This window comes from Rhamphochromis longiceps, linkage group LG2, assembly GCF_057381845.1.
Source record: "Rhamphochromis longiceps isolate RC_006_pf linkage group LG2, R_longiceps_female_GT1.1, whole genome shotgun sequence".
Taxonomy (NCBI): domain Eukaryota; kingdom Metazoa; phylum Chordata; class Actinopteri; order Cichliformes; family Cichlidae; genus Rhamphochromis; species Rhamphochromis longiceps.
Window position 1 is genome coordinate 24,118,394 of NC_140558.1, and position 14,926 is coordinate 24,133,319.

General features: G+C 40.2%; 1 protein-coding gene and 1 long non-coding RNA gene across 3 annotated transcripts in view; one reads left to right on the plus strand and one right to left on the minus strand.

Moving 5' to 3' along the window:
* il1rapl2 (interleukin 1 receptor accessory protein-like 2) overlaps positions 1–14,926 on the plus strand; it is a 506,271-nt gene that overhangs the window by 368,067 nt on the left and 123,278 nt on the right. The window lies entirely within an intron of this gene.
* Positions 8,448–10,286, minus strand: LOC146677214 (uncharacterized). 2 transcript variants are annotated; one of them, XR_014913416.1, is made up of 4 exons: positions 10,097–10,286; positions 9,163–9,352; positions 8,790–9,024; positions 8,448–8,697 (listed from the first exon to the last, which is right to left on the minus strand). It is a non-coding gene; the product is annotated as an uncharacterized LOC146677214 (long non-coding RNA). The 2 variants fall into 2 exon arrangements; XR_014913414.1 differs by having other exon boundaries at positions 8,448–9,024.

The following is a 14,926-nucleotide window of genomic DNA, read 5'->3' on the forward strand; positions in this document are numbered from 1 at the left end:
TCAGATTATTAATATAATTAATGTTTGAATATCAACTTTTATATTGTCTGTCAATAAGTCACATTTCATTCAGTGTCACAAACTTTGAATCTGCATATTGAAATGTTAAGTTTGAATTGCACAATATTCTATTTATTTTATTATGTTTCTTGCTTCTGGCGTGGACTAAGCATGGCCTGAATTGCCGTTGCCCCAAGTAATATATTAGGAATGTAGATAAGTGATTAATCTTTAATCATAAATCACAATATCAGTTTTTAATTATCAAAATTGAGAATAAAATCTTTATATGATCTTTATATTTTACTGATACTGCTGAAGTTCTTTTCTGTTCTGCCATTTTTTCATTTATCATATTACCTTAAATATTTCCACTAAATTTATGATCAATAGTCATTATAATAGTGAAAGGAATCTCAGGCGTGTTATTACTTAGACCAAAAACACTGGAAGCTAAATTACACATCCACAAGAATCAACATGTAAACACAACGTATCTGAAATAATGAGCACAACAACGCTGAATGAGGAATTTGAAGGTGAACAGCGAGACTCAGATGCTTGCTCTGTCAAACTCTGAGCTACGAGTTAGTCTTTTACTTTTTCTTTCTTTTCTTGTGAGCTGAACGTCTTTGTTATCCATCCCCCCAGTGGCGATGGAGGCACATTGTTGCCAAATGATCGCTTAGGCCCCCTCCACCTCCCTAATCTGCAATATGTTCAGTTTGGCATGTCTGCTAATATTTGATACCTCTGGGGCACCTCAAAGACACACACACGTACACACGTACACACAGATCTGCAATATGCTCCATTTGGCAGATTGCCTCATAATTGGTACCTTTTGCACTTGTCGCTCGTACGCACAAACAAATGCAGACACACAGGTGTATGAGGAACGCTGTGAATTTCATTCATAAAAAAGAAGTAGCATGTAAGGATCGTTATATTGGTGGAAAACAAAACTCCGTTTCTGAGCTTTGATGAGAATTTGCTTCATTCAAATTTGATCTTGGGGACAGAGGCGATCCCTCACAATCGACACAAACACCCCGGCTTTCTGCTTGGCAGAGCGAGACACAGGCAGGCGGGCGGGCAGGTGTAATGTGCCATATGTTGACTTGGTTAAAAGTGCAGCCCTCTTGTGGTCTCATTATAGTATCCAGGTAGATTTTTCTTAGAGTCTTGCTGTTTCTCACACACATTAATACACACATTATTTGTATCAACACAATGTGTGTCAGGAGGCGTTTAGCTGCATATCACCACTGAAAGACTGACTGGAAACAGAGCGTGCAAGCAACATCGGGGATGCAGTCTGAGTTGTATTTCTCATTGACAGGATCTGTAAAGTGCAACTTTGCTGCTGAGTCAGCACACACACACACACACACACACACACACACACACACACACACACACACACACACATATAAGTACACACTGCATCTTTTGGGTGAGTAGACAAGTATGCACACAAGCGCATACACATTAAAACAGTGTAACTCGGGTTTTCTTTTTGATTATCTTTAAATGAATTCAACAAGCATCCACAGCTACACGATATCCTTTGTCAAAGTAACTTTCATATTTTTGAGAAGGCAATAAAACAGGCAGGACATGTTTGGCTCCCATTAGGTGAGTTCACTCTGGCAGGTTAGCTGTTTGATGGTCAGGTTTGGTTTGGATACCCATCGATCCAAACCAGCCAGCAGCAGGATCTGAAAATAATGAGCCCATATTGTGCAAAAGCAGAAGATGTCAACCAGACCACTAACGCTGTGACATTATTTTTCCAGTATTTAGTTTCTCACAGCACTAGTTTTAATATACTAGACGGCACAGAATATATAGAACGTGAAAGCCACACTGTCAGCGCTTAGTTGATAAGGATGAAAATATGAATTCAGACATGGCATGAATGGGGCCCTGCATAATTGTTAAAGAGAGAAATGGTCCCCTCATTATCTGATGAGGCTGTGGTTAGCTTTGACCAGACTGTGCATGACTTTGGCTCTGTTACACTCAGCCAGGTTTGGCCTCTGTGTAAAGACAATACAAACACTGGTGGGAAGCCAGCAGCTCAAAAGACTGTGTCTCAGTGCCACTTGTATATTAGGCCATGGCAAAGTTTTACCTGTTTTCCAGCCAGTAAAGTCAACTCAAACTTTGTGTGGCACAATTACAAGTCAACATTGTAAAAGGCAGATAAGCGAGACACAATGTGACGCCTGAAACCAACAACACACAAACTTTTGGAAACTGGCAAACCTCAGTATGAGGATGTAGACACGCTCTCTGTGGTGGAATAAGGCAAAAGTATTTTGCACTGTAGCTGTAAATGTCACTTCCTCTACTTTTGTTAACCAAAACAAAACGAGTTCAACAAGAACAGACAAGCAGAAAGAAACCCTGTAACGCTGATTTGACTTTTCAGTCGTGCTGAGATAAGCAAAGGTGTTTCAAATTCAAATCACTGTAATTTGGATTAGTCTCGCAATACATCATCATTCAAACTATATGATATCTGACATGTTGCACAATGTTTTATTTAAATGAATTAATTCATTTAAAGTTAAACAACAAAGAGAAACTGCCTCCCATTGTCATGCTTCTGAGTCTTTGACCCAGTGTTTTGTGTTTATTGGTTAATTTATATTCTCAGCAAAAAAAAAATTCTGTCACAACTTCACCTGCTTCCAAGGTGCACGAAGGGGATGAAGGAATTCACAAAGCAGGAACTCCAGCAACACTTGAGGGAAGATGAACAACTTTAATAATTCTCATGGCCCTGATGAAGGCCACAAGCCGAAACGCGTTGGTCAATTATTAAAGTTGTTCATCTTCCCTCAAGTGTTGCTGGAGTTCCTGCTTTGTTAATTTATATTCTTGCAGTGTTGTCATTCGTGGGTTTCTGCTCGTGTTTATTCTTAGTTAGTTTAGGTTTCTGTTACTTTGCCTTCCCTGTGTTCCTCGTCTAATCACGCTTGTCTCCATGTTCCCTCTGTCTCCCCAGTCAGTTGTGTCTCATGTCTCAGTGTCAAGTCTGCGTCTTTGTGAATGTCTCCTGTTTCACTTCAACGGTCCCTGTGCCAGTGTATCTAGTTTTGCCTCCCTTATCTCATTATGTCTTGATTAGTTCCAGCTGTGTTTCCCTTTTCCTCATTACTTCCTTGTGTATTTAAGCCCCGTGTCTTCCTTTGCCCTTTATCGCTTACATTGCATAAAATTGTTTATATAATCTGCACAGTAATATAGCATTTTTTTCATATAATAGCCCAGCAGAACTTATTCAAATAGATTATCTTGAAGTAGTGAAAAAACCATACACTGACTTTTTTAAAAGCAAGTTTTTCCCTTATTGTATGCAGTGGAACAGTGGTGAACCTTCCCAGGATTGGCCAGCTAATCAAAAATAGTGATTGGATGATCCCCACGACTTTTGTGAAAAAGTTCTCTGGACTGACAACTTTTTGGATGGTTTCTGTCCCGTTACATCTGGTGTAAAACTAACACTAGATTTCATATAAAGAACATCATATCAGCAGTCAACATGGTGGTAGTGCGATGGTCTGGGGCTGCTTTGCCGCTTCGTGACCCGGATGAGCTTTAATTGACGTAAACATTAATTCTGATCTCTACGAGAAAATCCTGAAGGACAACAGTAGTTCATTAGTTCATGCCCTGAAGCTCAAGCACACTTGTGTTATGATCAGTCAATGATCAAAAACACACCAGCAAGTCCACCACTGAAAGGCTAAAAAAACTAAAACAAATGCTTTGGCATGACCTTAAACCAGTCATCCATGCTCAGAAACCCTCTTACATGCAAAGAGGAGTGATCCAAAGTTCTTCCACAGTGATGTGAAAGACTCATTGGCAATAATCACCAACACTTGATTGCAGTAGTTTCCGCCAACGGTGGCTCAAGCAGTTATTAGGTTTCGGGGGCAATTATTTTTCACATAGGGCCGCTGAAATGCACTTCATTAATTGATCATCAGTGAGCGTAAGGACCTCTATGAAAGCATTTTATAGAAGTTTTTCTGGCTTGTTGTTCCGGAAGATTAAGAAGTGTGTGTGGATAAAATATTTCCAGGAGTGGGCGCCCGAGTACAGAGCCTCGCAAGGGACATGGGAGAAAAAAAAATTAAGATGAACTTTTGCGAGATCTCGCAAAATAGACTGCAACCTTCGCAGGTCGAATTTGAAGGCCAAGTCGGTGTATCCTTCGTGACGCAACCTATCCCAGAATTCATAGTGCAGCCCAGCCAATTCGTTTCCAACAATGGCGGCAGCGACTTAATTTTAATATTACTCTCTCTGGGTCACAAAATGAACTTTTAAGACATTTTCAGCCATGAATGTAGCTGTGTAAACTTCGAATATCTGCTTGGTTTATCAAGACATCACATATTTGCAAAAGTGCTCTGACGTTTTCTGAAAAGTCTGTTACCCACCATCTCGAAGCTAACAACAACAACAACAACAACAAACATTATTTATATAGCAGATTTAAAAACCAGTGGTGTAACAAAGTGCTTAACACGCAAGAGAGTAGGATGAAGTAACAGGGAAGGATGAGGGCTATGGCAAGGTACCAAAACATGCTAGCAGGTTGAATGGCATTAAAACACAAAAGCAAAAGAATTGCATATAAAAGCATAAAATAAAACTAAGTGTAAAGGATAAAACAGCCAAAAAATGAAAAAATGATTAAAAGTAATTAGGACTAATCCGAGATAAGAATAAGCATTAAGCTAACTAACAAGCAAGCGTTAACTGCTAGAAAAGGCGAGGCTAAATAAGTGGGTTTTTAACTGCGATTTGAAGGATTGAATGGAGTCGGACTCGCGTATAGCAATGGGGAGGTTATTCCATAAATCCGGTGCAGCCAAGGCAAAGGCGCGGTCACCTCTAGTCTTCAGCCGAGATCTCGGCAGTACCAAGAGTGACTGGGAAGATGATCTTAATGCTCTAGTAGGACTGTATGATCTAAGCAGCTCAATGAGGTAGCTTGGCGCTATATTGTTAATAATTCGGAAGGTAAGCAGCAGGATTTTGAATTGAATGCGATAATTAACGGGAAGCCAATGCAGATCAGCAAGGACAGGGGTAATAGAGACACGGCGCCCACTACCAGTAAGGAGACGAGCAGCCACGTTCTGAACAATTTGGAGTCTATGGAGAAGAGTTGAGTTAAGACCGAAGTAAAGGGAGTTGCAATAATCCAACCTAGATGTCACGAAGGCATTGATAAGCTTTTTAAGGTGCCTATGCGGGACATAATGTCTGGCCTTGCTAATAAGACGCAATTGATGGAAGCAAGATTTAACAATAGAAGACACTTGTTTGTTGAATTTAAAAGAGCTATCCAAAAATACACCCAGGTCACTAACGGTGTCGGTGAGGAAACTGTTAAAGGAACCGAGGGCGTCACGGAGTTGGCCACGGGAGGTCCAGGCTCACTACAGCCCGGGGGGAACACCGCACTCCCGGCACATTGTACCTTGACCTCCCAGTTGGCTTCGAGCAGGTGGCCTCTGAAGGATGCGGCCAAAACATTTGCAAGATCTCGCAAAACTTTTGCCTCAATTAGCATGCTTAATATTGAAGTTCATGACAGTAAAATTTGAAAAAAATTGAACAAATATGTTTTTTTGGGGGGAAAGGATGCCGAGAGAAAGCATCTTCACTCTGAAAAGGGCGCGTGAGAGAGAGAGATATTATTTTAATATTATTATTTATTTTGCACATAAATATCTGAAATCAGAGTGTCAGTCAGAGTGATGCTTCATTAGGCTCCTACAAAAAGTTTATTTGCTCACGTCTTCATAGCTAGTAAACACACTGCAGCAGTCCTGAGGGCAGCAGCCACACAAAGCCTGAACAAACAAGTCCTACATCTCCTGCTAAGTACCAGCGTCCCTCTCAGGCATCGCAGTGGTCTTCAGACCTCCTTGTCCTGGAGCTGTGGAGCAATACGGGGACTGAGCCCTAGAGAAGAGGCTCACTTTAGAGCTAATCCACTGAGGCAAAATCCAGTGGGGAGGTTTCTCTGGTGCTAATGGGATGTTGGAATGATGAGCGTGCTGCCTGTCACTTCATTTCCTCAGCAAAATCATCATCTGTGTTCACTGGAGCATGGTGAAAATTGGCACCCTAAAGGCAGAATATAAAGCTTGACAGAGAGCCATCTTTTGTCCTTCTCGTGTTGTTTAAGGGCAAAACATAATCTCAAGTGTCTTTACCTCAGAGGCAGTTGAGATTAGTCCTAAACAGACAATCTTGCTTTTGTTGTTTGTTTGTTTTACTTCAATCACGGCGTTGTGGTTCGCCAGTTTAGGACTGACCAGCAGACAAATGGACAAAGAAAGAGTAAAGCAGTACTGAGTCCAAGAACCTTTGTGTTACAGCGTGTGGAAGATCTTTTTGAAGTGTGTGCCGTGCAGCGATTCCTTCTTTGTGTGTCTGCTGCTTCCAGCATCACAATTACAAAAAACTACAAAAACTGCTTTCACAGTGTCACACATGTGTATGCAAAGATGTGTGTCTGATACAGTGTGAGGATGGGACGCTATTACTTCCAGTATAATATGCTAACCAGTCATATGCCTCCCTTAGAATATTTTTAACTGGAATAACTCCCACTGTTGGAACTTCAGGTTCAGGTGATGGTTATGATACCATGTTCTCAACTGCAGTGATCGGGTTTTCTGTCAGAAGTTCAGCTTCAAATTAACATAAATTATCAAATTAAACAATCACATGGACTCAATGCAGTTAGGCATGTACAAATGTCAGGATGAGCAGCTGACGTTCAAAGTGAGCATCAGAATGTGGAAGAAAGGTGACCATTTTGAACATGATTTGGTTTTTGGAACCAGAGTATTTCAGAAACTGCTGATCTGCTGGGATTTTCCTGCAGAACCATATTTAGAGTTTACAGAGAGCAGTCTTAAACTGAGAAAACACTGAGTGAGCGGCACTTCTCTGGGGGAAAATGACATGTTGATGCAGAGGTCAGAGGAGAATGACCCGTCTGCTTCCAGCTGATAGGGAGCCAATTATTCAAACAACCACTCATTATACCCAAGGTATGCAGAAGATCAGATGAGATAGAACTGCAGGAGACCTAAATGGAGGAAATTTAGGATACTTGTGCTCAGAAAAATATGAGATAAGTGGAAAAACATTCCCATGGTCTGATTTTCTGCTGCTACATTCAGATGGTAGGGTCTGAATTTGGTGCAAGTAAATATGAAAGACTGCATTCATTGTGGCTTCTATCAATGGTTCAGACTGCTGTTGGTGGTGCAATGGTGGTCTTAGTACCAACTTAGCATCATCTTTATGCTACAGCCTAACAAAGTGTTGGTGCAATCCAATGGAACACCGTGAGGATGTGATGGGACAGGAGATTTTCATCATATTGTAGATTTGCAGCTGACTAACCTGTGTGGTGCTATCATCTCAATATGAACCAAAACTTCTGAGGACTGTTTCTATCAGCTTGTTGAAGCTACAGTATTAAAATGAAACCAGTTCTGGAGGTACAAGCAGGTCCAACCTGGTACTAGCAAAGTGTGACGACAGATCTAAGACCCCTGTCATTGTGTCCTTAGTGCTCTTTTCATGGAGTTAAAGCTATCCAATAAAGCTGCCAGAATCTATGTTACACCACCTTAGAGCCTTTTAATAAAACTCTTTCATAATTTCTGTCTGCTTGTAATGAATATTGTTAGATTATTTGCCCATGTCTTGCCTCTGTCTATTCTTTTTTTTTTACATAACTGCTTTCTTTCTCCCTGTAGCATCTTTCTCCATTTCTTTCTGTCTCTGAGCATACAGATAAGTGAATATGAAACAGACATCATTATATTTCCCAGTCCTTTGCAAACACAAATCTTACACCCCTCGGCTAAGCAATATTTTCTCTGTGTTTTACACTCCTTGTTTTTGAGCACACACACACACACATGCACTATTCAATTCCATTACAAAGAGCACTGTCATCAGTTTCTCACTTTCGCAGTAGTGATTCCTTCATATTGTTTTAGGAGCATTATTTAGATTTTTTTATAAACATCTTCAGAAAACTTCTCTTTTGCACCTCAGCTACTTCTTACTTGAAGTTGTTTGTAATGTTTAGCACTTTTTGCCACGCAGATGCTGGAGGATCTGGGATGTACTGTAATGACTCTAAGGTTAAACAGTTTGTAGAAAGTACTGTGCAAGCTCATTTACATTACAGGTGCTGTAGTCAGCACACACTGGCTTAGCTACTGACTACACATGCTAATTATCCAGAGATTTCTATTAGCAATTCCTGTGAATCAACTCTGAGTCATGACCTCCTCTTTAACATGTTTGTTTTTCCGAGCTGCACAAAACTCTCCAAGGGATTTTTCTTCAGTCAGTACTGACAAACTGGACAAACTAGTAGATTTCTTTTTAAAGGCAAAACATGTTTTTTATTAAATATTTCAACCAGTTAATCAGCTTTCTTGAAATTTGATTCATATGTCCAGGGGCTAAGGTGATAATCTGTGAAGTATTTCTGCTGGTGAGCTTCCCCAGTCTGCCATTCAATCCAGTGTATGCCGTGGAGATAAACACTCAGCATGTCAGGTAGTAATATTACCACATGGTCCTGCCCCCACAAATTAATGCTTGTCCATTCAAAGAAACATGATCCTGCGTGGTCCAAAAGAGAAGAATTACTGGTTTTAAACAGAGAGATCTGAGTTCTTTGTGAAACTTCATGAGCATACTGAAGCAATAATTACATGGGCAGCAGTACAGCAGTAACAGTAACAAGATCCTGGGTTTGAATCCATCAACTCGCTCGGCCTTCCAACGTGGAGTTTGCATGTTCTCCCCGTGTTTGCGTGGGTTCCCTCTGGGTACTCCACAGTCCAAACACATGCAGTTAGTGTGGTTAGGTAAGCTGGTGATTCTAAATTGCCCACAGGTGCGAATGGTTGGATGTCTTTCTGTTCCAGCCCTGTGACAAACTGTAACCTGAAAGAAAGAAGGAAAGACTGAACGTTTTAGCTGCCTATTCTCAAACTGCCAACTTTCACAATCTATTCATTGGAGCCATTGGAACAGAAAAACACTGCTTGTTTTTTTAACAAAGTTAAAAGGACTGTCACTTACGTAGCAGTGCTCATGTGAATAAATGCATGTAAAGTATCTGTCGTTTTCATCAGTGTTGATCCTTTTGATGCTGCAGGACTTTTTGTAGACGCGCATCTATTGAGCACCATGCATAAGCACACACTGTATGTGTGGTAAGGTTTTTTAACTGATCATCAGCAAATGGGTGTTCACAACATGTTTCACAGAACTGAGAAAATAAGAGCCAAACAGTAAAAACATACTGCAAGTTACTTCAGTGCTGATACTTTACTTAGTTTAGAATACAAGCGAACAAACTGCAGATACAGTAATAATACATCAATAGCAAATTATGGACTTAGCTAAACTGAACTGGAGCCACACAAAGTCCCAGATTCATATCTTTAGTTAGCACACGATTAAATGTAGGTAGTCATCAGAATAAACTATTTATGCCCCAAAATAATAACTTTAAGTCATTTCAGTGTTTATATTTTTCCATTTTGTGACATGGAAAATTTACACTGTAAAATGTCAGATTTGATTAAATTTGGTCCAATGACATATGTTCTGCCCTCGCACTTAACTAGGCAGACAGACAACCATCATCCCATGTAGAAAAACCACACCGTTGTTCCTTTCTGGTGGATTTATTTGATTGGATGCATAGCATGGCTTTGTCGAAATACATGAATGGATGAATGGTAAAACTGTAAACAAACACAAAATATCCCATGTGAGCTAATATAAGCAAACATTCTTACAATTAGAAGATGCTATGACCTGTTACTATGCAAAGCAAAGCAGAACGAAACAAGCTAACAAGCTAACGTTAGCGGTTAGCTAGCGCTAATTAGCGTTTAGGCTAATGACTAATAAAGCACATCATTGAGTCAATTTGCTTTCTCAAACTATCACAAACAACACACGGCAGTTAGTGCTAACATAAAACACAACAATACTGCCAACTTACAGACTGTGCTGGCTTAAGAGGTAGCATAGGCAGGCACAGGAGTAGCAAACTGTCCTTCTCCCGTTAGACAGGAAGTAATGAGAAGTAGCACTTCCGGTAGAATGTCAAAATAAAATGAACAGTGTGCCAGAAACGAATAAAGATTGCATGAACTTGTATAACACTACATAACATGAGTGGTGACTCTTAAGGAGCCAGAACAACATATACATGATTGATATACATTCAGTTTATACCAAGCAAAATTTCCTTAATGAATAATTATTTGAAATAATGAAAATAAAATAAATTTTCATATATTTCACTTACATTTCACTCCAAATTATTGCTTCATGTTTACGAGTGCAAATGCATTTTTTGCAGTGTATGGAGCATTACAGTAGTTTTAGTTCAATCTTAATAAATATTGCAGGACTAAACTTAATACTAAAAAAGTAAGCAAAGCTCGAGTTCAGACAATAATTCTGATGGCTAAAGAACCAAATGGGACAGGCAAAAAAAAAGCTTGAGTTCCATAAATACAATCAAAGAAATTTCTCATGCTTTATTATTTACCCTGAAAAGGTGTAGTGTTGCAATAGTGAAAAAATATTTTGTATATATTATCGCCTGTATCTCTTAACCTCTCTAAATTTGTCTCTCTTAGATGAGTCATAAATAAATGTTAAAAGAAGACGATTAAGTAGAATTAGAAGCAGCAAAACAGGAAAAACAGTTTAGTGAAAAAAAGAGATGCATGAATATAATTCCCAGGAAAAGGTTTGATTTTAAAGCAGAGGTTATGATGGTGACAAGTAATTTAATTTGATATTATTTGACATGGATAAATTGGGTCAATATTACAAAGAGCTGCTAAACGTTAAACTGTGGCTACACGTCTCTCTTTGTACGTCCCTCTCATGGGTTACAGGTCTGGTTAAATGACTCTGAAATGACAGAACCAATTAATTTAAAGAATTTATACACGGACAACCATAATGAAAGGCACTCCTATAACTCTTATCCAATTTGTGCATGTGGAAACAGCTACCATACAAGATGAACGCAACTGTCACACCTGTGAGAAACAACAGACGTTGTTGCCTTTGTTTTATTAGACCATTTATAGTGCTGAGAAAATAAGGCAGAAGTATGACTCTTACATGGCACTCAGTTCTTCTGGAGTGTGAACACGACACTTTCCTGAATATTTCATGCCTGTGTAAGCACTCCTCGAGATGTATCTTTGAGTGTCTGTGACTCAACTGCTGTATGATGTGAAGATGAAACCCAAGAGGAGCTGGTCTCCACTCAGGAAGTATCTGTACTGTGCAGACACGGTGTAGCCTCAGTTATTGTTGTTGGTCTGTGATGCCCTGTGTTCCATGGCCCTTAAGTGGCTGAGACGAGCACAATGAGTGCATGGTTGTGTCAAAAAACACACAGCAATCCACAAACAGTGTTTACACAATTTCCAGGAAAGGCAAACTCGCAATGAAAAGAATGAACCGGCAGTTTTCCGTTAAATCTCTGCTGCTCATTTAGCATTTCATATCACCCTCTGCAAATCTGACTGCATGAGAGTCTTTTGGCTGCTCTTTTATCTTTTCCTTATGGCACAGGATCACTGCTAGTAACACTTCTCATTTTAGATTACCCGAGCCTTCAAAGCCACAGGCTTCAACCTTGCTTGTCAGTGTGGCGACTCCCACGTGGATCTCCTCGTTTGATGGCATAACCACTCATTTAAACAATTTGTTGTTGGCGTTAGCTCAAGGTAGGGCTGGGCGATATGACCCAAAATTCATATCTCGATATTTTTTAGCTGGATGGCGATATAAGATATATATCTCGATATATTTTTTTAAAGCCATAAAGTAAGAACAAAAAGAGAGTTCTTAGTCAAAGCTGTGTCCCAGATGTCACACAGGCACTTTTATTAACATAGAGCAGATGTACATAAAATTTACTCAAAACTAAATTATGAGCATTTATTAAATAATAATGCTCCATAAATAAAAGAAAACAATGTTGTTTTTGTGCATAACAAAAAGCTCACAATTGTGCAGTCAAAATGTAAACTAAAAGACGCTGAGCATAATAACAAAGACAGATTTCACAGCTGCTCTGTTCCCAACTTGTACTGCGTGACTGACAGCCTGGAGTTTGAAATCCGCTTCGCAACCACGTCTCTTAACAGGTGCCATTTATAGTCCTTATACACAGTGGGGTAATATTACGTTGAAGCACAGTACGTATCACTCCGCGAGGCTCAGCCGTAATGCTCCGACAATCCATCAAGCGGTGCAGCTCCGTAGCTTACTAAAGTCGTACTAAAACATTTTTTGACAGATTGCTGAGCGCCGTGTTCCACATAAAATCGGTTCGCGGCCATCAAGCACAACCAGAATTCATACATAAGGCGCGCTGTCAACTTTTGAGAAAATGAAAGGATTTTAGTCCGTGCAGCCCCTCTGGGCTGCATGGCGTTAGCGTGGTTAGCTCGTTAGCGTGGTTAGCTAGCTAACACGTTGACGCCGTCCAGCCCCACGCACGGGGCGATGCGCAGTAACTCGTTAACGGAGATTTGCCGTGTCCATCTTGTCGCTTCCTGCAGGTGAAGTGATGGGGGACGAGGAGTTGTGTTCAGTGAAGGAGAGGCGAGGCCGAGTAACATTGCGTAAAGACGAAAGTGGACGAAAGAGAGGCAAACCTGCGGCTCCACAAGTATAATTATAACGTAACATAGACTATATCGATATAAAGGATATTGTCACATCTTATATCTCGTATAAAAATATATCGATATTTTTTAAAAACTCGATATATCGCCCAGCTCTAGCTCAAGGCTAAATAAAAAGGGTCTGTTGGTGCCACAGTGCTGGTATGAATTTGCACAAGGTAACACACAAACCTTTAATGAAAGGTATTCAGACATCAGCAGCAGTAGACACAGCTAGAACCACTTGGACACAGTTCAAACCCCCCTCTGTACCGAGCATGTGTGTGTGCTATCAGCAGATGGGGACAGCGGCAGGTTGTATGTGCGGCTGTGCCCACATATGTGTGTTGTAGGAGGTCCTCAGTGCTTCCTCAGTGCTCTTCATAAAATGACCTCGGGAGTTGTGGGTGTTGACATTTTGGAGCCTAGCCAGCCTAAGAGCTCTCTAAACAGACATAACGCATCGCTGCAAAAGCCCTTTGTGACCTGTAAGGTATCCGTGTGTGGGTGGGGGAGTTTCCATTCAAGCATCCCCTGAGAGCCTTTGAGCTTCTTCTAAAAACTTTTCAAGCTTCAGGTTAGTGAACTTACTGGAGCAACGTAGTTGTTAAAATGTAGCATGTTCCTCGTAGGAGTTTGTGGAGCGCAAAAAGGGGCTGAAAGACTGGATGTAGTCAAAGGAAGGGGGGAAAAAGCTTGAGATGAATAGCATTATCACGTCATGGCTTGCTAAAAGTTTGACATTTTGTGTACAGCTTGCTCTACAACCCCCAAGTCGCCACTTGGCCTTCTCAGTATTACAGATAACTGTGGTCACTAAAAACAAACAGTCAAAGTGAGAAAACGTGTTAACTTTTGTTCTCAGAATTTGTCTCAGTAGTCTGACTATCCAGTTGTTAAGTGATGATGTATGAAACCTGCTTCCAGGTCCGAACTACTCTGTGTTTATTAAGGCTGTTGTGTTTTTAACATGTTTTAATGCTTTGTATCTTGTTCTATTTAATCTCAACAAGCCCCTAAAAACAGTCAGTGATCACTGTCGGCCTCTCTCAGTTTTTATCATCACTGTTCATTTTAAAGCTCAGTCTTTAACTACAGCCCAGCCCCTGCAGCAGTATATTAATGACTAACCTCGTATTGTGGATGGATTATCTCAGTTGTTCTCCTGACTGAAGTTTGGTCCGTTTACAGCATCCTGCCATGCGATTGCATTTGTCCCTAACCATCAGGAACCCTCACGTTAACTTTTATCGAGTGGGGGAAAAAAAGTCACAACACTGATGAATCCTTATCTCAGTGCAATCCTTCACATCCTTTGGTTTCTATCACTTCTGCAGCTGTTGTCATTGCTAATGTATTTGCTTAGATTTTGTGTTTAAAATATTGCATTTTTCTATTTGGTGATGTTTTTAAGCTGTAGCATGTTTGACCTCTCAGGCTCACCAGAGAATTCTGGTAGAAAGAAAAAACAAAGTCATGACCTAAAAACATTTTTCAGTGGCACTAACCCCTCTATACAATATTGATACATCACAACTTTCATTAAAACTGAATAACGTGTAGCACTGCTTGAATAAAAATAAATGCTACAGACACATTTATATACACAATAAAAGTTGCCTGGTTGCTGTAGCTAAAGACTAAAAGACAAAGTTATTTAAATCCTCTCTACACTAGTGTCATTGATTTTCATAGATAATGGTATTCATTCTCCTGGTCTGCCCAGGTGGCATCAATAGTGACTTAACAATATTCAGCTTTTATATTCAGATCAATACATCCTAATCCCCAACATTGATTTTACATGCTGAATATGTATGTCAGTGAAATGTGCCCCTTGTCACTTTCTGTTTGTTGTCCATTTGTTCCCTGTGCATGTGGAACACACAGAAGATTATACCAGATCAACACATGAGCATTTCTTGGTATGGATGTGGGAGGCATGATACTGGGGTAGGACACACATTCTAAGTGTTAAGTGTGTTTACATTGTTCTTTGGTACCCAGTCTTGTGTGTGGTGCGAACAAAAAACCCTCTGTAATAACTTTGGATGGTGAACAAACATAAGTTAGAATAAATCAAGAAATGTCAGGGTTCAGATTCCCAGTCATAGAAAGTCCTCTGACGG